This window comes from Pipistrellus hanaki, assembly GCF_964339955.1.
Source record: "Pipistrellus hanaki genome assembly, chromosome: 9".
NCBI classification, from domain to species: Eukaryota; Metazoa; Chordata; class Mammalia; order Chiroptera; family Vespertilionidae; genus Pipistrellus; species Pipistrellus hanaki.
The window spans coordinates 26769556-26790806 of record NC_140511.1 but is presented as its reverse complement, the minus strand read 5'-3'; the positions used below and the strand labels follow the sequence as shown (position 1 = coordinate 26790806).

General features: G+C 43.3%; 1 pseudogene across 1 annotated transcript; it reads right to left on the bottom strand.

Annotated features, from left to right (window-relative positions):
* Positions 1–8365: 8365 nt before the first annotated feature.
* Positions 8366–15114, bottom strand: LOC311627509 (proteasome subunit alpha type-6-like; annotated as a pseudogene). Its single transcript has 2 exons — positions 15081–15114; positions 8366–9087 (listed from the first exon to the last, which is right to left on the bottom strand). The product of its transcript is annotated as a proteasome subunit alpha type-6-like (transcript).
* Positions 15115–21251: the final 6137 nt, after the last annotated feature.

The following is a 21251-nucleotide window of genomic DNA, read 5'->3' as shown; positions in this document are numbered from 1 at the left end:
GGCGCGGGGCGTTCGCTTGTCCTCTGATCTCCAGCCCTCGATCCGCGCACGCTGAGCGGGAGCCGCACTTTTATGTCCCTGCGCCCCGGGCTGCGCCCCGGCGCCTCCGCCGATTGGGCGGCGCGGGCGCCCGGCGGCGGCGGGGACGCGCTCCGGCTCCGGCAGCTCCGCGGCGGCGCCCCCACCCCGCGCGCGCCCCCTCGAGACGGAAACTGCGGCGACCGGGCGTCCGAGCCCGGCTCCCCAGAGCGCACCCGTCCGTCTGCTCGGGTTCTGCTGCAGCCTCGTTCTTGCAAAGCGAGCAGCCGGGCGCCTGGGCGAGTTGGGATTGTGTGTCGGGCACCCCGCCGGGTTCCGATCTGCGCTTGGGTCGGGCACCCCGCAGGGATCCGGTCTGCGCTCCAGGCACGCGCGCGCGCACACACACACACACACACACACACACACACACACACACACACACAGAGTCAGCGACCTGGATAAAGCCCCCGGGTTTGCGTGGGAGCTTGCAGCACCGAGGTGGAGCCCTGAGCCCTGGGGGGTCCGGGATCAAGGCTCACAGTGACATAGATGGTAGGGGTTCTCCAAGACCCTTCAGGAACCAGGCTACAGCCCAGCTGGGGGGCTGGTTTTGTTTTCCTTCCACTTATGCTCAGACCTCACGTGGGAGGCTTTGCTTCCCAAGGGAACTCTTCAAAGCAGGACATTCTTCTGACAGGATCAAAGAATCCGGAGAGATACGTAGCCTTAGCCGTGTGCCCACTTCTCAGCTAGCAGGGAGTTTTCTGCCAGGGAAGTTTTGAAGCTGTAGTTAGGAATATTATGCATGTAGGGTTTTGTTTTTGGTTTTTGGTTTGGGTTTTTTTTTTTCTCTCTCCCCACTCACTTTTCCAGGAAATCTGTATATCTTGATCACCTGTGTTCAGGCCCAGATGAGGTCTCTCCCGCACACCCTTGCCCCGGCCACGCACCCACCTGCTCCTGTGGGATCAGGTGCAAATCCCAGTTGCGTTACTTCTGAGCTGTACCTTCCTGGGAAGGTGACTTCACTTCCGGGCTTGGTGACAAGCTTTCCCTTTCCTACGGGTGGGATGTACAGGGACCCCTGCATGGATCTCCCGCCACACTGCATCTGGTTCTGGGAAGCAAAAATGAAAGATGCAACAATTGGTTGATTATTTGTAAACGCCCCTCCACCCCTACTCTAATGGCAAATCCCAGGGAAACTCTATTGTCCTGTCACCCTGCTGAGCAGTACCTTCCGGCTGGGACTCCATCAAGCCTCCGTGTCCCCAGGTGAAAGCCGGCACCTTTCCCTCACTTAACCCCAGAGAGCAGGCCCCTCCCACCAAAATCCTCTTTTCCCACTGGGAGGAAGGAAGCCCAGCCATCTCTCGCTTTGGAACTTTTCCAGGAAAATTAGACATCAGCTTTTCCGGGGGTACAGGTCAAGCTCCCCTATTACTGAGCAACTAGAAAATGGTTTGAGCCTGGCTGATGTGGCTCAGTGATTGCGCGTCAACCTATGAACCAAGAGGTCACGATTCAATTCCCCATCAGGGCATATTGCCTGGGTTTGGGGCTCCATCCCCAGGAGGGATTTAGGAGGCAGCTGGTCAATGAATCTCCCTCATCATTGATGTTTCTATCCCTCTCTCCCTCTCCCTCTCCCTTTCCCTCCTTCTATCTAAAATAAATAAAAACATATATTTTAAAAAAAAAGAAAAGAAAATGTTTTGATTAAATGCCATCATGGTAAAAGACAAGGTGTACTTATCCAGGTATGAGGAAGCAAGAAAGTCTTTCCAAAGGAAGTGACACTTCAGTGCAGTCCTGAGCAAGAGACAGTTGGGGCACGGAGGAGGAGGCAGAGGGAGAACTTCTTCCAATGCAGGACTCTGTGAGGATGGGATTATGGTACATGCAAAGACATGAAGCAAGAGTATGACACGTTCCCCGGCTGCAGGAGTATACAGAATAGATCGGGTTCCACAAAGACATGAGTGGAAAGAGGGACCCAGACAGGCAGGAAGGAGCCTGAACAAGAAGGGCCTCACCAGTTTTGAAAGCCTCATAGGGATGTGAAAGGTTTGCAGGGGGCAATGGGAAGTCACAGAGGGCTGTACGTAGAGACTGACAAGACCAGATTTGCATTTTAGAAAGAACATTCTAGCCGAAATCGGTTTGGCTCAGTGGATAGAGTGTCGGCCTGCGGACTGAAAGGTCCCGGGTTTGATTCCGGTCAAAGGCATGTAAGGTACATGCACCTTGGTTGCGGGCACATCCCCAGTAGGGGGTGTGCAAGAGGCAGCTAATCGATGATTCTCTCACATCAATGTTTCTAACTCTCTATCCCTCTCTCTTCCTCTTTGTAAAAAAATCAATAAAATATATTTAAAAAAAAAAAAAAGGAAAGAAAGAAAGAAAGAAAGAAAGAAAGAAAGAAAGAAAGAAAGAAAGAAAGAACATGCTAGCCACTTCATGGAAGATAGAGGAGCCGGGCTTCAGGCAGGAGGTTTGCAGGCTAAGTAATCCGGAGGAGGAGGGAAACCTAACACAAGGTTCTGGCAAGGGGAGGAGCAAGGTTGACAGGGACTGGAGGGAGGAATCAAGATGACTGCCAAGTTTTCAGTTTGAGATCAAACATGAAAAATCCTCCTTTGACTTCAACCCCTCCTAGAGCTTCTAGCCTACCTCTCTCCATGGTGTTATCTGCAAGTTCAAGGAAGTGCTCGCGTGTCTTCTTTTCCACCTCCGTTCACTCTTAAAGCAATATCACTGGGGGAAGAGGATGGAGAGCAAAGTCCTTCATTTTTGCTGATGGACCTGTCAGGTCCCATAGAATTACATGGTTGGAAAAGAGGATTATGTAATGGATCCCAGGAGAAGATGAAATAATAGGTATTTAACTAAGAGATGCTGTAAACATGTGACTGGAGAGCTTAAGGGGATTTGATGCTTCGAGATGACTTAGGACCATTTGGGGGAAGGGCAAGGTCATGGAGAAAGAAGGTAAAGGTCATTGAGAAAACGGAATCCTGGTTACTCCAATTGTGCCCAGTGTTAAGAAAGAAGTTATTGGCAGAAGAGGGCTAGTCAGCATTGAGCACAGAGGAAGCAATCAAAGGTAAGTAAACATAATCTGGGCCACTTAACTAATGATTTAGCTTTGATTCCTTGCTCACTGTGCCCATCTGGTGGGTATGAGGGCCAGATGCCTGAAACTTTCTCTCTGAAAGATGAGGTAATATATTTACTCTGTAGCTTTCTGCAGAAGCAAACCCTGAGAGGAAGATTCTAGTGCAAGGGTTTATTTGGAGGTGAAGGCAAACACCAGGAGGAGATTAGAAAAGTGAGACGAGGAAAGGAAGGCGGAGCAGAGGGACAAGGAAGGGAAGTGTACTGTCAGGCCAGCGGCCACTGGGTGAGTGGAGCCTAATCCTGCTGGGAAAGCCAGTTTGTAAAGCAAAGCCAGGGAGCGCGGGAGCTGGGATAGCAACTCACCAACTTCCGTCAATCACTGATTGACAGCTGCTCCTAGCGGTATAGTTCCCCTACACTTCCGGCTTGCCAAGTAGGCAGCTCAACTGGACTGGAGTGATGAAGGGTTAGGGAATATTGACAATATCTATGATTAGACACAAAGTCTAGACTCCCTTCCTCTTCCTCTTTCCCAGGTACTCAGTTCCTATTCCTCAGTCCCTGAGTTCCTAGCCCTGCTCACTGTGCCCAACTTAGCCTGAACTGCTGGACAACCCAGCGCTCCATAAAACAAGAACACCCCACATTAACCCCACACTAAGACTGAGCTCCTAAAAGGAAGTCCTTCCTCAGCCCAGCCAGGGTGGCTCCATGGTTGAGAGTCAACCCACAAACTAGAAGGTCACATGGTTGGATTTCTAGTCAGGACACATACCTACGTTGTAGGCTCAATTCCCAGTGGATGGCATGCAGGAGGCAGCCAATCAATAATTCTCTCTCATCACTGATGTTTCTCTCTCTCCCTCTTCCTTCCTGTCTCTGAAAAAAGAAGAAGAAGAAGAAGAAGAAGAAGAAGAAGAAGAAGAAGAAGAAGAAGAAGAAGAAGAAGAAGAAGAAGAAGAAGAAAAGAAAGGAAGGAAGGAAGGAAGGAAGGAAGGAAGGAAGGAAGGAAGGAAGGAAGGAAAAAAGATTTCTCCCTCAGATGCTTCATTGGTCCTGTGACTTTACCACTGCTATTACTAAGGAGATCTGGGGAGACACAAAGACTCTTACAGAATGAGGCAGCTCCTTCTTTTGTACCTTCTGAATAAAACCCGACACCGCATGCAGTCAGTATGTGCCAAATAGTAATTACACAGGCTTACTGTTGTGAGTGTCCGAATCACAGCTTATTATTGTATTATTTATTTGTATTACAACTGAAAGCCTACCTTTTACCCACCCCTGTATTTCTGTCTCTGATAATAGTTACACGTCTTAGACATACCTGAGAACAGATTTTAGTGTATAGCTCTTCCAAATGAACTTGAAACAAAAAAAGAAAAATGTGAAATCACTTCACAAATATTATAATAAAAATGAGATGAAGAATTGTAGAATACTATCACCCAGAGGCCTTTGACAGAGGTGTTTCTGAGAGCCTCACCATATCAACATCCCTGGCACCACAAGGAACTGCTACTTTGACACCAGTTTTGCTTCCTGAAAAGTTCAAAACTCACCACACCCACGATTCTTCTCTGGAGTCAATCACAGTGGCAGAGAGAGGGCAAGAAAGGGCAATTAACACCATGCCAGGCACATAGCCGTCACCCAAATTTTTGTATTCATGGCGAAAGTATGTCATCATACTTGTTACAAATGAACCAAGTAGGCCTGAATTAAAACATAGCTGCAGATATTCCCAAATGCAATAAAAATACCAACTGTGTGGGCAGCTTATGCCTGGAATTGGTTTCCAAATTCCAGGGCACCAGAGCCGTAGGTAGAGAGATATGGTCAGGAGAAGTAAAAGGAAGTACGCCCAAGCTCCAACTTATTGTAGTTTGCGGCTCCAAAGTTTTTTGTTAAGTTGCTTGAACTTACTCTGCACTTTTGCATAGAAGGTTCTATAAATGGCGTCATGGTTCTTGGGCCAACACGTAACAGCTGCTCTCCATTGCCTGCTCCTCTTGAATTAAGTGTCCCCCTGAATGAACTCAGCCACCGCCTCTGCTTGAACCATCGCTCACCAATGACTCCAAGGACTGTATCTCTCTACTTACCCACCTTTGTTGAAAGCTCCAGATCAAAATTATACATTCAACTGTTGACTGGACATTTTTACCTGGAATGTTTCGATCTACTCAAAAGTCAGCAAGCTCCAAACTAAACTCATTATGTCCCACTCTGTCCTCACTGTCTTATACTTGCTCCTTTTTTTGTTGTTCACCATAGTTAGACTATTGGGATCATCCACAGCCCACCAATTTCATGATGCTGTGTGTCTGAAGATGCTACTTCTCTGTCCAAAACCTTCCTCTCTCCTACCCCAGGGCCATAAAGACTCCTCTTCACTCTTTAAAGTTCAGCTCAAGTGAAGACTTGAGAGCTACAATGACGACCACAATGCTAAACCAAGCAGTCGGTGTCCCCAAATTTGTTCACTTAAAAACACTCCCAGCCAAAATCGGTTTGGCTCAATGGATAGAGCATCGGCCTGCAGACGGAAGGGTCCCAGGTTTGATTCCGGTCAAGGGCATGTACCTTGGTTGTGGGCACATCCCCAGTAGAAGGTGTGCAGGAGGCAGCTGATCGATGTTTCTCTCTCATCGATGTTTCTAACTCTCTATCCCTCTCTCTTCCTCTCTGTGAAAAAGCAATAATATATATATATATATATATATATATATATATATATATATATATATATATATATATATATTTTTTTTAAACACTCCCATAAGATGCAATCCGTTTCGCTGATATTGCTCTGTCCTTGTTGTGCTCTATTTGTGACTTATCTTTAGTCTTTCCCATTTAACTGTCAGCTCTTCCCAGGTCAGAAGATCTTATTCCTGATGCTCCCTCTGGGAGCCTAGCACAGCCTCACACAGGGGAGATGGCAGCCTCAGGGCAGAGACAGTGCAACAGGATCAGACACCCCAGGATACTGCTAGTTTTCATTCAGAAAACTCCCTTTTCAGTCTAGTAAGATCTTGGGACTTATCTAAGTTTTTATCACTTAAAATTATATTAATACACACACCACCATCTTCTGAATTCAATGTAAAATTGTGAAAACTGTATTTTTTGGTTCAGCTACTGGTTAAGCACTTGAAATGAGGATTTTTTTTTTTCATTTGATCTCTGAAGGGGCAAAGAGAAGACAATATGGTTCCTCTACTGGGTAGAACCATGAAATTAATGTTTCAAGAAGATTTCTTGGAATCCTACAGGCTGAGTCAGACTCCTTAGCACAAGCTCTAATTCTATGTTCTTAATTCCTATTGAGCTATTTTTTTCCCCACTTCTCTTTTATTTCTGCTGTGTGCTTTGCTTCAAATCAAATCCTCAGAAAACGAAAGAGGATGATTAAGCATGATATTTAAGCCACTTGATAAATACTGCATCTGATTGAGGAGGAAATGATTAGTGGGTGTGTTGTGTGTGTGTGCGCGGTTGTTTTTTAACAAGTGAAGTTTTCTAGAAAGTATCACTGGATTTGCAACTCCTTTTCACCGGATGTAAGCAATAGCTGTCGTGGATCTTACACTGTTTTTGAAAAATGCTTTAATAAGATTGTTTTTTTGAATTACCACTTGAGGCCATTCGTTTTGAGCACACACAAAAAGTTGTCTTTTCTCATTAATGTTATACTGACTTCTATTTTATAAAGTTCATGCTCTGATAATAAAGACAAATTCTAGCAATCATAGTTGAAATTTCAGCTTGCAGGCAGAGAAGCAGAGGAAGCCTGTGGTGAAATATAGCACAGTGATCATCCCTCTCTGAGGACAAAACCCACACAGTGAAGTAAATGAGTCAGATCTGAATGGAAAAGTCAGATCTTGAACAAGCAGACTGCTTTTTAAAATACTTAAAGAGTTGCACTCTCACTCCTCCAGGATGGCGACCGAAAAATATGTTGTGACTTAGGAGAAGGGCTACAAAGAGTGGACAAGGGCTTCACCCAGGGACTCCTGGGGCTGTGTTTGTGGAAGATGTAGATTCCCTCATGAAATAGCCTGGGACTGGGTGAATAGCCAGTACTAAAGAAGCTGGATGAACAGTACCAGAAGCAAAAGTTTATGGAACCCACCTGGTTCAAAAGAAAAAGGAGCTAAAAGGTCAGATTCCTAAAATTAAGCAGACTTTAGAAATTCTAAAATACAGTCAGAAGAAGTGTCCACCAATTCATTGGAGACCAGATTCCTCCTGGCAGGTAACCTGTATAGCAAAGCTTCAGTTTCTCCTGCCATTGAAGTGTGACTGTGGACAGGGGCTAATGTTATGCTTGAATATAATATTAATGAAGCTCAGCATTATTGGAAAAGAATCTATTGACTGCCACAAAGAATCTTATTCTCTTGAGGAAGACCTTGACTTTTCTTCCAAATGAACTTACTAACACAGAAGTCAAAATAGCCAAGGTTTATAATTGGAACATAAAAAGAAAAAAACTAAGATGATTCTACCAAGAACAAAGCATATGCTGGCAATTAAAAATTGCCAGCGTGGCTTAGTGGTTGAGTGTTAACCTATGAACCAGGAAGTCACGGTTTGATTCCTGGTCAGAGCACATGCCCGGTTGCATGTTCGATTACCAGTAGGGTACATGCAGGAGATAGTCGATCAATAGTTCTCTCTCCCCGAAACCGGTTTGGCTCAGTGGATGGAGCATCAGCCTGCGGGCTGAAGGGTCCCGGGTTCGATTCTGGTCAAGGGCATGTACCTCGGTTGGGGGCACATCCCCACTAGGGGGTGTGCAAGAGGCAGCTGATCGATGATTCTCTCTCATCGATGTTTCTAACTCTCTATCCCTCTCTCTTCCTCTCTGTAAAAAATCAATAAAAATATTTTTTAAAAATAATAATAACTCTCTTTCTCATCATTGATGTTTCTGTATTTTTCTCTTTCCCTTCCTCTCTGAAATCAATAAAATATATTTTTTAAAAGTTAATAAATTTTTAAAAATATGGTTCAGTTTTCCAAACATGTTCTTTTAAATACATACTCCGAAGTTTATCCTTCCCCCTCCCCCCCCAAAAAAAAGCACTGTTTTTGTTTATATAGAGCCCTAACCACTTCAGTGGTTCCTTTTTCAATCCAAGGGCCTCCATAATGTTCATCTGTTGTTACCAAACACACACAGGCAAGTGGCATAATGGATTTGGTAAATTAACTACAATGTGTAGTCTCTCTCTGCTCGAGCAACAAGATGAGTGTCAATCACTGCTCCTGTAAGAATCCTGAATTTAGGATTTTCAACTATAACTACTCCAACTTTTATTTCTGATGGTTTGAAATCAATTGCTAGAACAGTAGACAGGCAGGTAAAATCACAGTTTCCACTGTCTGTTCAAACGTCCAATTAAATTTCTTCTTCACTTTTTCCCCCCAAGAAAGCCGGTTGACTCAGTTGGTTTAACGCCTGCTGCAGTGGCTTGAAACCCTCAGTAGTAACCTGCAGGTTCACCCTTGTACACCGAGGGCCTTGTTCTTCATCTATGCCAATTAAAACCATACAGCAAGCAGGGGCCTCATTTCAGCATTCCGTGTGTAGACCTGAGAAATAGCAGCAATTCCTTTACACGGCATGTCCCCAGGAATCTCACAGACGTACTTGTGTTTCCAATTAGCTGCCCCATAGCGTGCCTTCTGCACCTGGGACCTGCTGTCAGCCGTCATCCCTGACATCACACAGCCAATGTTTTTGGTTATTTTGAATAAGCGAGTCACTGTGCTGGAATCCAATAATTTGTCTGGGACTTTCTTCTGTGTGACAATTACTGCAGTCTTTCCCTCTGACAGCTACTGATGTAAGGCCACTCTGGTTCATAGCCCTAAAAGCATAGTCTACTTGGTAAAGCTGGCCCTGGGGTAATGAGGCAGTCAAAACCGGCGCTGGGACCCACGGGACATGTTGAAGCAGCCACTACTTCAAGAACATCTCTGGGCTTGGGAGCTCCCAAACCAGGTGTACAAGCCCCTCCGGCCAAAGTTTATCCTTAAAGGTTGACATAACTGCGGGTGATTTTTTAACAGTAAGAATAATAACTAAAACTTAAAAAAAAATAAACATCATTTTTTAATTTATAAAAACAAAGTCAGTTTCAAATATTTTATGGAATTAGCAGGGTTGTTGTTTTTGTTTTTTGTTTTTTTTTTTTTCTTTCTTTCTTTCCAAAACAAAGTAAATGCTGCTTTCATTATTTTGTTTGCCATAAGAAAAGTCTTAATTAAAATGACTAATAACTGATATATGCCATGGAGGCTTAATTCTTTTTCTTTATTGGCTGATGTTACTCTCACTTGTTGTGGTTAAGCCAGTTTAGAGGAAAGAAAAAGTCAATTTCAATATTTGCAAACTTGTGTTGTTGTTGTTTTTTTAGTGGATGCAGGGCTTTATGGCCCTCTGTTGCCATTATTTGTCTTATCTTATCCAATAAAAGAGTAATATGCAAATTGACCATCACTCCAACACACAATATGGCTGCCCCCATGTGGTCAAAGATCCTGGCCTCATGTGGACACAAGATGGCCAGCAGGGGAGAGCAGCTGGGAGGGACTAGGCCTGCAAGGGAGGATAGTTGGGGGTGATCGAGCCTGCAGGGGAGGGCAGTTAATGGTGACCAGGCTGGCAGAGGAGTGAAGTTGGGGGCAACCTGGTCTACAGGGGAGCAATTAGTCATCAATCAAGCTGGCAGGGGAGTGGTTAGGGGGTGATCAGGCTTGCAGGCAGAAGCAGTTAGGGGCAATCAGAAAGGCAGGCAGGTGAGCAATTGGGAGCCAGCAGTCCTGGATTGTAAGAGGGATGTCCAACTGCCCATTTAGGCCTGATCCAACTGCCTAAACAGGCAGTCAGCCATCTCTCGAGAGGTCCCAGATTGGAGAGGGTGCAGGCTGGCTAAGGGACACCATTCACCCCCAACCATGCATGAATTCCATGCACTGGGCCTCTAGTATAAATATAATTTCATGAATTACTGCTTAGCCAATAACTCTTTATTATAGTACTAGAGATCTGGTGCATGGATTCGTGCACCAGTGGGGTCCCTTGGCGTGGCTTGTGGGGATTGGGTGAAACCAGCAGTCCAACACTGCCTGCCACTCCTGCTCATCCCAGCCCTGCTGTGTCTGCTGCCGCAGTTCAGTAGGTTCGCTGCCGCTCCACTGCGGTCTCCGGGCTGCAGCAGGGAAGTGGACCTCCCTCTGTGGGAGGTGACCAGGCTGATCAGGGGAAGAAGCCTCCCCCATTACCTTGTTGCTGCAGGCTGCTCTCAGCCCTCGCAGCCACTGTGGCTTTGTCCAGAAGGATGTCTGGAAGGATACCTGGAAGGACATTTGGCTGTCTGGTCTAATTAGCATATTATGCTTTTATTATTTTAGATTCTGTACTTTTCAGGAAATGGTCATTGGCCTTCCTAAACTTTAAGAGGGTTATTAAGACAACACTTTTTCTTACCCCTTATAATGGCACAGTGTCTTTGCACTGCAAACATAAGGGAGATTTCAGCCACCATGAAATAAAATTACTCAAAACTCTTGGCTAAGGTGATTTTGTATTTCTTAGCAGTTCTCCAAAGCAGCAGAATAGAAATATTAATGTACTTATAAATATACAGTGGTTGAAAAAAGACTTGCGAGCTTTTTTATTCCATGACAAAACCTCATAGGAATAGTAGAAAACTCCCATAGAAAGCCATTAATTCAATGGTTAGGAGTGGGTGGTACAGACTCCAGTAAAACACAAATGTATTATTTTATCTCCAATGTTTTGTACTTGTATTTCATGATATTAAAATAGTGAAGTTAAAACTGGGGGGGAGTGAACAACATAGACTGATGAACAAGAACAGACTCAGAGATAAGGACACAGAGACTGTTGGACCTCAAAGAGAGGGTGGGGATAGAAGGGAGAGATCAGCCAAAGGGCTTATGAGCACACATATGAGCCTTACCAGTGGTCAAGGACAATAGGGGAGTGAGGGCATGAGTGAGGGGATTGGAATGGGGGGTTTGAGGACAAATATGTAATACCTTAATCAATAAAGAAATTAATTCTTAAAAACGGGGGGGGGGGGAATACTATTAAGGATATCTTAAAATCCTGAAATTAAGGGCAGAGTCATAAAATCTACATAGTGTGAGAAAAATGGCTGCACCGTTTATAGTATATCTCGAAATGTAATTGCTAAATAAAGTATCTTAGCAACAAGTAACTCTGGCAAGGCTGTGGCCCCCCAGCCTGTGTATGATGGCTAATCCTGAGCTTACTGCCATCACAGCCTTATTTTTAAAATATATTTTTACTGATTTCAGAGAGAAAGGGAGAGGGAGCAATAGAAACATCAATGATGAGAATCATTGATTGGCTGCCTCCTCATGCCCCCTCCTGGTTATTGAGCCTGCAGCCTGGGCATGGACCCTCACTGGGAATTGAATTGTGATCTCCTGATTCATAGGTCGATGCTCAACCACCGAGCCACACCAGTGGGGCATACAGCATTGTTTTTTACACCATGTACCAACTCTTCACCAGCTTCTCCCACTAGACTGAGCTCCCTTGGAATGCAGGCACTCTGCTCTTTTCATCTTTTGAAACAAGCCTAGCTTGGTACCTGGCACAGAGCAGGCTCTTAATATTTAATGCATGATTTTTAATATATATTTTATTGCTTTTTTACAGAGAGGAAGGGAGAGGAATAGAGAGTTAGAAACATCGATGAGAGACAAACATCGACCAGCAGCCTCCTGCACACCTCCTACTGGGGATGTGCCTGCAACCAAGGTACATGCCCTTGACCGGAATCGAACCTGGGACCTTTCAGTCCCCAGGCTGATGCTCTATCCACTGAGCCAAACTGGTTAGGACTATTACATTTTTTTAACACAAAAATTCAAAAGCACTCAGAATTAAAATGGAATTGTTCATTTCATCGTCACTCCTTGACAATGGAAATATGTCTCTGATAAACACAACTGGCTGTGTGTCCGGCAGTAGAAATCTAGGGTACAAATTTACAAAGCCAGCAGTGTGATTTCCTCTCTGCCAATGGCCTCTTAATACATAACCAAAAATTGTCATCTAGGTTACACCAGGTCAGTTTGCTGATCAGACCTGTTACAGGTAAAGATGAACTATTTTCCTCTGTAAATTACTTTTCCCCCCTAAATATAAATTATGTTTGTAAAAATAACACATAAGAACATAAGTAAGAAAATAAAAATCACCACAATCCTCCTATTAACATTTTGATGTGTTTTCCTTTAAGTTTTTTCACATAATTGAAATGAGATATCAGTTTTGTGTCCTGCTTAAATTACTGAGGGCATTTTCCATGTAACTAAATTTTTCTCAGAAGCAACCCTTTGAACAGCTGCATGTTTTTGTCTCATGGAATACCATACCATAATGTATTTTTTCACCATAATAAATTCTTGATGAAATCATATTTTTACATAAATATTTTAGACTTTTTTATATGGGAATATGGTATGATAAACTCACATAATTCATTTTCCAACTTCAATTCATTTCCCCTCCTCTGGCCCAGGTTTCAAATTCCAGACATCATATATCATTTAACCTGGCATGGATATAGACTACATTACCTAGTAGTATATACTAGAAGCCTGATGCATGAAATTCATGCAAGGGGCTTGGCCCTCACAGCCCCAGCTGCACTGACTGGCCCTTGCAGCCTTAGCCAACCCTTGCAGCCCTGGGTTTGTCTGGAAAGTCATCCAGACACTGGTACTGCTGTTAGGTCTAATTAGCATGTTAGTTCTTTATTATATAGAATATAAAAGCTTAATATGCAAATTGTCCCCACTGGGAGACTGGGAGTTCGATTGCTCACTATGACATGTGCCGATTACCAGGGGGTGGCATAGAATGAAGGAAGACCCCGGCAGCCAGAGAAGGGAGGGTCCCGATTGGCTCTTATTGCCAGCCAAGCCTAGAGACTCTTCCCGTAGATGAATTTTGTTCACCAGGCCTCTAGTATATGCAATATTGAGAGAGCATATTATATATACTCTATTTTAAAAAATTAAATATTTAGTCAGTTGTATATAAATCTTTGAATGCATTTCTGATTCTCTCCTTAGAGTACAGTCTAAAAAATAGAATTCTAGGTAAACAAGATGAAAATGCCCTAGGGCTCATGATAATTTTGCCAGATTGCTTGTGAAAAGGATATATCCATTTGTACTCCCATTAGCAACAAGAAAGCACCTCTTTTGCTGCTCCCTCACCCACACCTAGTCATTTACTTGATTTTTTGAAATGCAGTATAAAAGGTTTTTTTCAATGATTTCCAGGGTTTAAAAATCTTCACCTAGAAGCTAATGGAGAGATCTTTGGAGTCAATCAGAGCTGGACTTCAATCCTCAACCTGTATAGCCATGTGACTGTGCTAGTCAGTCCCTGAACACCTGCTTCCTAATTCAGGAGATAAAAATACTGCCCTCCTAGGACTTTGTGGTGATTACTATATAATAACTAGAGGCCCAGTTCATGAATGTGTGCACCAGTGGGTCCCTCACCTTGATCTGCAGGATTGGGCTGAAACCAGCTCTCTGGCATCCCCAGAGGGGTCCTGGATTGCAAGAGGGCCCAGGCCAGGCTGAGGGACCCCACTGATGCACAATCAAGGCCAGGGAGGGACACAGGAGGTTGGCCAGCTGAGGGGGGACCGTGGGAGGGCTCCAGGGTGTGTCTGCCTATCTAGCTCAGTCTTTGTTGGCCAGACCCCAGCAGCAATCTCACCTATTGGTCAGAGCATCTTCCTCCTGGTGGTCAGTGCACATCATAGCGAGCAGTTGAGTAACCTTAGCATATCATTAGCATATTATGCTTTGATTGGTTAAACAGCTGACTGGCCAACCAGACACTTGGCATATTAGGCTTTTATTATATAGGATGTTTATGAAGTGCTTAGCACAGTCTGGCTGCAAAGAGGTCAATAAATGGTATATTTCTTTTACACTAAAAGTTTCACAAGGTTATGTCTATTGTGGGTTATTTAATTACTCAATATTGAATGAATGACAATTTTCATTTTCATTGACCTAAAAAGAATTATATAGCAAATCACTAACTGTAATCAAATATACTCTGTGTAATACAAATATATGTGAATAATTAAGTGAAAATTTAAAAGATGTTTAATGAATGAAATATTTTATTTTGATAGTTTAATAAGTTTAATTTAACTACCAATAAAGTCTTCGGCTTATTAGCTGTTTGCATTACCAGACTGTCGTTTTTCGTTTTTTTTAAATTCATGTTTTTAGTCATACAAGGCAATTTGTCAATTTTTTACCAACTCTTTAAATATGACCACATTCTATGTCCCAAAAGTTTACATGTAATAATTTATCTTAAAGAACAAAGTAGCTATATTCACAAATTATATATGTGTATATATATATATATATATATATATATATATATATATATACACACACACACACATACTTTTTCTTTATGCTGTTTACTATTTTGGGGGTTTCCTAGAATTTTTTTTTATAATGAGAAAAAACTAGTAAATGTGATTTGGGGGAAAAACAAAATAGAAAAGCTTCCTGAGGGAAATCATTATTAAATAACTTTTTGGTTGATGGACACAGTAAACATACTAAATCAATCCTGAGAATCCTAATGGAAATCCATTCTCAGTCTATCATCTATTGGATTTTATCTGAACTGATTAGAAGCCATTTACATTTTCAATATTCTCAAGCTTGATACTGGCTCACCCATATTTACCACTGTAAGTCCTCTGAAACATGAATCCCTGTAAACTCTCTGAAATGTTTCTCTCCAAAGGAGAGCCTTCCTCCAGGGTTCACTCTGCCTGGGCCAGTCACCAACTTTAAACCCAGCTCACATTCTGCCTTGAACTTATTCTTGCTTTTCTGCATGGTCCCTGTTTAAAGAGGCATAAGGATCAGAGGCTAAAGTTTTTACTTGTAAGGCAGGACATGCCTCCGTTATGGGAGACAGTGTGGTGATGAAGAAAGAAGGCAATTTGGATTCAGATGGAATTCGATTTCAATCTTAGCTCTACCATTTATTAGCTGTGTGATGCCTACTCGGCAGTATTGTCCTGCAAATTAAATGATTTCACACACACACACACACACACACACACACACACACACTCTTAGCCTAGCATAGAATAGCAATTCAATACACAGTTCTCATCTTCATTTTCCTCCTTTCCTCATTCCCTAAAAATCATTGAAAGAAACCTTTATTTATTTTTAAATATATTTTTACTGATTTCAGAGAGGAAGAGATAGAAATATTAATGATGAGAGAGAATCATTGAATAACTGCCTCCTGCATGCCCCACACTGGGGATCAAAACCACAACCCAGGCATGTGCCCTGACCAGGGGTCGAACTGTGACCTTCTGATTCATAGGCTGATGTTCAACTACTGAGCCACAGCAGCCAGGCTCCTCATTCCCTTTATAGCATCAGCTGCATCTGCTGAGAAAGGACCTCTGCAGAATACAAGGAAATGGCTGTGTCAGGGAGCTGGAAGGAAAGTAGTGGGTGGGGAGACAGAGGGTTGGGTAAGAGAATCAGAACTGGAAGAAAACCCAGGTTGGGTGTTTTGTAAATGAAGGCAAGGTTTCAACAGAGGAGGGAAAATGACAGCATGCACTTTAAGTGGTGTAGATGGAGGGAAGGTGGGTGTAAGGTGGGGAATAAGAAACATTACCCTCTCTTGAATGGGCTATGTCACAAATGGGCAAAGGAACATTAAGCCAAGTAAAGGAGGTTGATAACATTTCAGGTAAGAAATGGAAAGATTCTAGCAAGGAGATGGTATCTTCGTAATCTTACAGAGCAAGTTTCAATTTCATTTTTTTCAATTACAGTTGACATCCAATGTTAGTTTATATTAGATTCAGGTGTACAAGATAGCAGATAGAAATTCATATAATTTATGAAGTAGTTCACCCAATATGTCTAGTATACCATATCTGGCACCATTCATAGTTATTATAATAATAGATGCATGGTGCATGGACTTGTGCACCAGTGGGGTCCCTTTGGCCTGGCCTGCACCCTCTCACAACCTGGGACCCCTCAGGGGATGTCATGACTGCCAGTTTTGGCCTGTTCCCCACAGGCCAGGCCAATGGACCCCACCAGTGCATGAATCTGTGCACCGGGCCTCTAGTATGCATATAAGATTTTTGGTTGTTAATCTCTTCCCACCCATCCCCTCCCCTCTTCCCTTTGAGATTCATCAGTCTGTTGCATGTTTCCATTCTTGTGCGTTGAGCATCTGCCCTTTGGTGGTCAGTGTACATCATAGCTACTGGTCAAATGGTCACTTAGGCTTTTATATCGATATATAGAGTAGAGGCCTGGTGCATGAAATTTGTGCACTGGAGGGGTGCCCCTTAGCCCAGCCTACATCCTCTCTAATCTGGGAACCCTTGGGGATGTCCGACTGTCAGCAGGACTGCTGGCTCCTAACTGCTTGCCTGCCTGCCTGCCTGATTGCTCCTAACTGCTTCTGCCTGCCAACCTGATCACCCCCTAACCACTCCCCTGCCAGCCTGATAGACACCTACTGCTTCCCTGCTGGCCCAATTGTCCCCAACTGCTCCCCTGCCAGCCCAATCACCCCCAACTGCCCTCCCCTGCCAGCCCAATTGCCAACTGCCCTCCCCTGCCAGCCCAATTGCCAACTGCTCTCCCCTGCCAGCCCAATCACTCCCAACTGCCTTCCCCTGCTGGCCTGGTTGCCCCCAACTGCCCTCCCCTAATAGCCTGATCTCACCCCTAACTGCCCTCCCGTGCTGGCCTGGTGGCCCCTAAATGCCTTCCCATGATTTTGTGACATGGGGTAGCCATCTTGTGATGATGCGATGGTGAGACACCACCTAGGCTTTTATTAGTATAGATTACAATATTATTGACTATATTCCCTGTACTTTGCATTCCTGTGACTATGTTGTAACTGACAATTTGTACATCTTCATCCCTTCATCTTTTTCACACAGCCTCCCAATCCCCTCTCTCCCATCAGGAAACCATCAGTTTGTTCTCTGTATCTATGAGACTATTTCTGTTTCATTTTGTTCTTTAGATTCCACATATAAATGAAATTTATGGTATTTGTCTTTCTCTGACTTTTCACTTAGCATAATCCATGTTGTCACAAACAGTAAGATTTCATTCTTTTTTATGGCCAAGTGATATTCCATTGTATATACATACCACAATTGTCCACTGACAAGCACTTAGGTTGCTTCGATATCTTGGTAATTGTAACTAATGCTGCAATAAACATTTGTTTAATTTTCAAATTAGTGGTTTAGATTTTTTTGGATAAATATCCAGAAGTGGAATTGCTGGGTCATAAGGTAGTTCCATTTTTAATTTTTGAGAAACCTTCCCGTAATGGCTACACCAATTTATAATACCACCAAAAGTTAATGAGGGTTTCCTTTTATCCAATACTTGTTGTTTAATAAATGATGTTGGAATACTGGACAGATACAAGAAAAAAAAATGAAACTAGACCACCTTTGCACAGCATATACAAGAATAAACTAAAAAAAAAAAAAGATTAAAGATTTACTGTAAGACCTTAAGCCATAAAACTCCTAGCAGAATATAGGTAGTAAACCTCTGACACTGTCCTTACTAATGTTTTTTCTGATATATCTCCTTGAGCAAGGGAAACCAGAGGGGAAAAAAAATGGGACCACATGAAACTTAAATAATTTTTCACAGGAAAGGAACATCAACAAAATAAAAAGACAACCTATGAATGGGATAATATATCCCAATGACACATCTAATAAGGAGTTAACAGCCAAAATTTATAAAGAATTCATCAACTTAACACAAAAATCAAATAAACAACTAAACCAATTTAAAAAATGGGCAGGGGGTCTGAATAGACATTTCTCCAATGAGAATAGATGGCCACTGTCATTAATCATCAGAAATGCAAATTAAGACCACCATGAGATATCATCTCTTACTAGTCAGAATGACTATCATCAATAAATCACCACAATCAGTTTCTTTGGATCAAAGGAAATGTCTAGTCAAGTCTGGGAATGAGATCAGGTATAAAGTAAATCAACTACAACTTGACAATAGTTCAGAACTATAACCAAATTGAAACTAGACAATTATTTCTGATAAGTCTTGTATTAGGTCACAGCAGTATATATAAATTATAAAATACACTTGAAAATTTGTAGAGCCAAGAATTACTAAGACAACCTTGAAAAAGAAAATTATGAAAAAGACTCATTATAAACCTACAGTAATTCATTCCAAATAGAGAAATGGAGCAGACTAAAGAGTCCAAAACCAGATCTGTACATATGTAGTCTCTTAATAAATGATTACATGATAGCCTTGTAAGAAAGAAGGTGTCTGCAGTGTGAGGGAGGGACTCCACCCAGGGATCTGGACAGCTGGCCCTTCAGCTCTCTCCATAGAGCCACGAACCCTAGTGTCTCCTCACAGGACTCTAGTCCACTCTGCCCTCCCTCCGCTGAAGGCCAGGGTCCTCCACATATGATTCCACTTGCCAAATTGCACAAGAGATTACTGAGAAAATGCAACAACGAAACCAGTATGAAAGAAATGGTGAAAATACATCCAAGGTCCAGCCGGATGACAGGGGGGGTTTAGCGAGGCATGCCCAATCCCTGGCTCTCTGAGGAGCCAGAGGAGACCACAGCCTGGGGTTTTTTGTTTTGTTTTGTTTTTAAATATATTTTATTGATTTTTTACAGAGAGGAAGAGAGAGGGATAGAGAGTAGAAACATCGATGAGAGAAACATCGACCAGCCACCCCCTGCACACCCCCCACAGGGGATGTGCCCGCAACCAATGTACATGCCCTTGACCGGAACCGAACCTGGGACCCCTCAGTCCGCAGACTGACGCTCTATCCACTGAGCCAAACCGGCTTTGACCAAGCTGGGGTTTTGATGAAATCTGGCAACAGCAGCAGAAAATCATCCAAGGGCATAGGCCCCAATGCCCTTCCTTCCATCATAAGTCACCAAAGACAAATGGAGCAAGAGATTGGGAATGAGCTGAATGAACAAAATGAGATAATGATGACCTTGCCAACCTGTTGGAGGAACAGGTGAGGGACTGCACTGAAACCAGGCAGGTGAATATTGTGGACAGAAAATCAGCACCTTGTGGGATGATAATGGTGATTTTATTGCTGCTCATGGCTACTGTGGTCCTTGCATTCTGGCCTACCGACTAGTAGCAACAAAGGAACCACCAGCTATAACAACTGCCAATGAAGGAGAACAGCTCAGCACCCTTGGGCTACACAAAAGCTGCTCTCAATGCATTGCCTTAAAGCTCTGGGAAGAGAAAGGGAGGGAAGGAGAGAGGGAGGGAGCAAGCGAGGGCCCGCTTTGAAGAACAGGGGAAAAGGACATTCACTTCACCAAATACTGCTGGGCAAGTGCATCTCCATATGAAACAGGATGAAACAAAATTTCTGTCTCACACACACAGAAATCAATGCCCAACGGGACTGTAGTTCACTGTGAAAGGCCAATCAGATGAGCTTCTGGAAGAATTTATGATGTTAGAATGGAAAAATCGTTTTCTCAAATAGGACACAAAACAATCATTAATCACTGATAAACTGGATTAAAATTAAGAATTAAAGACAAAAGGCCTAATGGAAGGAAAAAACTAATCACAGCAGCAACATGAAAGACAAAATACTTAAGATTAAATTTGAAAAATGTTCAAAATCTCTATGAATACATTAAACATTTCTGAAACACAAAACAGACGAATAAATGTAAAGATATCCTTTGTTCTTGGACAGGACATACATATGTCAGTTCTTGCCAATTTATACATTTAATGCAATCCCAATAAAAATGCCAAAAAGCTTTGTTGTTGCTGGAGCTAGGAAACTGATACTGAAGTTCATTTCGGAGAGCAAAGATAAAAAAAAACAAAACAGCTAGGAAAACACTGAAAATGCAAAATTATGAGGGGTGCTTAGTCCTATCAGACATTAAAATACGACACAGCCTGTAGGGAGCGGTTATAGGGTTAAGCCTCAGACTGACCTGCTGGCAAAATCGCAAACAAGTCCCAGCTTAGAGGACACAGCCTCCAAGCATAAAGCATGATCTTGTGACTGCTCCCTAGATCTTTCCTGTTTAGCTAATGGCTGTGGGAGGGGCAGCAAGTGCTGCCTAAACAAGTGAAACTTACAAGAATGTTGTACATTACCTTGTTTGCCCCTGACTGTAAATACTAAGCATCAGCTTTGCAGTCTGGATCTGTTCTGTGGCCTCACCCAGGCACTGAAGATCCATCAGGGGTCTTCAAACTACGGCCCGCGGGCCACATGCGGCCCGCAGAGGAGTCTGATCCGGCCCGCCAGGTTTTTTGGGCAGTGAGTGCAGCCGAGGTGTTACAGTAGGAATTAGTAGTTCATATAGTCCGGCCCTCCAGCTCTCTGAGGGACCGTGATCTGGCCCCCACTTTAAAAAGTTTGAGGACCCCTGATAGGTCCAGCTTATTCCCTCTGTCTGTCCTTATTCTTCACCTTCACCGGCCCTCCCTCAGACTCGCCGAAACCTTAGGTGTGCTGGCCTGGCTCAAGTGGCGCCCAGCTCAGGGCTGAGTTCAGCCCCAGTGGCACTCAATATGGACCTGAGTGTGAGGGAACTGCAAATGTCACGTGAAAGGAGGCCCCAAATGTCACGTGAAAGGAGGCCCCAAGGTGTGCACATGCAGTAAGGAAGGGCATAGTACTAGCTAGGTGTAAAACATGGGAAATTCAGGATTGCAGGGAAAGAATGCATTCATATCCATGCTTAAGCCATGCTCCAAGCTGTTCTGTGAAGTATGAACAGCTTTTCGATATTTTGGATTTTTGTGAGTAAAACCTGCCTGAGGTTTTCTGAAGAAGAAAAGGTAAATATAGAGGCATGGGAGAGAGTAGGGAAAGAATTTCATGATCATTATATAGCTGAAAGTCCAGAGGAAATGCCTGCCTCTACTTTCAGTCTACG